Genomic DNA, 1,888 nt, shown 5'->3' on the forward strand with positions numbered 1-1,888 from the left:
CGGGATCTTGTCCGTAACAAGAACCCCGCACTGAGAAGCAAATGCATCCTTTGTCCGGATGGGTTTAATCGGTTGGCCGTCGCGCGCGTTTGCTGTGATCTCAAACCTTTCATCCGAGCGCAACTTTCTCTTCGGGCCTCGTCTCTTTACCGAAGTTGTGCTCGATCCGGAGGGTTAGAAAAAAGAAGAAAGACGAGAGTTAATTAATATGTGTACATACGAAAACAATGAATGCATCAATTAGCTAGTCAGCACAGGCTTAACTAATATATTTACCTGGCCGGACTCTGTTCGGTCACCGGAGCCGTAACCACGGGATCCTTCTTGCACCAGCATTGGGTCACCGGAGCCATCATAATCATGTCTTTCCTCCTCCACTCTTCGATCAGCGTAGCCTGCTTCTTCACCCTGTTCTTCTAGACCATAATTGTCGTTAAGATACGACAAGATATCACCTCCGGCTAACATTATGTCCCCCAACACCTCTTCTGCTTCCTCGTCTCGTCCGTGCTCCATTGTTTCTGCAAATATTACAACATGGCAATTATTACACAAACATGACCGCAGGTGGATATATTAGTGCAAACGTACACCTAGCTTATTCCGGGTTTGGGGTGGCCTCGGCAACGTTTCAAGGGTAGGGGCGCGGCGGGAGGGGGTAGGAGACCGCCATCATTTTTTTCTAGGGTTTGGGTGTCCTCGAGAGTTTTGGTCGAGCGAGAGGGCCGGGGGGTGCTCCCGTGGTATAAGTTATCACGGTCGAAGTTATCCGGGAGCGGGTTATATCGACAACGACGACATACATACATGGGAAAATAATGTTATTGGGGAGGGGGTAGGTCGAACCCCCCCCCCCCTCGTGTTGAAGTTATCCGGACACGGGGTATATCGACAACGACATATCCGATAAAAATAAGAAGACGAAGAAGAAATAAAAAGAGGAGAAGAAGATATTAATAGAGGAGAAGATTGAAGAAAAAATAGAAATAAAAAGAGGAGAAGAAGAACGGAATAGAGGAGAAGATCAAAGAAGAAAAGAAGAAAAAAAAGAGGAGCAGAAGAAAGGAATAGAGGAGAAGAAGAAAAAATAGAATATCTATTTTTTCTTCTTCTCCTCTTCTTTTTCTTCGTTTTTCCTCTTCTTTTTTATTTCTCCTCTTCTTCCTCTCCTCTTCTTCTCCTTTCTTCCTCTTCTTATTTTCGTTTTTCCTCTCCTTCTTTTTCTTCTTCTTCCTTTCCTAGCTAGATATATAAAACTTTTCTAAAAAAGTAACTTTTGCATATATAAAACTTTTCCATGGATCATCATTTCTCATATATATCCATCTATAGCCACATACATATATAAATGGAAAAAAATGCTATGAACAAAAATACATATATACTTGGTAAATATTCTATGAACATCGTTTCTCATATATATCAATGCATACATCCATGGATCATCATTGCTCATATATCCATAGTCATATATAAAAACTTTCTGTATATGAACAAAAAACTTTCTATGAACAAAAAAACATTTTTGACATATTTAGCACATTCTAAATTTTCCTAACTCTTTTACAACCACAAAAATTACTGCAACTTCTGACAGTACCCACACTCAGAGAACATATATAGATAAAAAATTTCTAAAAATCTAACTTTTGCATATATGTATTTTTAAAACATCATTACAATTGAAAAAATACATACATACATACAAAAAACATGTAAAAAATACATACATACATATATGAAAATACATAAAAAAAATACATATATCTAAAAAATACATCGGGGCAGGAGCGGCATGCGGCGACGACGTCGGGCAAGGGCGCGGCGAGGGCGCGGGCGACGACGGGCGTGGGTGACGGCGACGGGCAAGGGCGCGGCGACGGCGAGG

Source organism: Triticum aestivum, chromosome 1D (genome assembly GCF_018294505.1).
Source record: "Triticum aestivum cultivar Chinese Spring chromosome 1D, IWGSC CS RefSeq v2.1, whole genome shotgun sequence".
NCBI lineage: Eukaryota > Viridiplantae > Streptophyta > Magnoliopsida > Poales > Poaceae > Triticum > Triticum aestivum.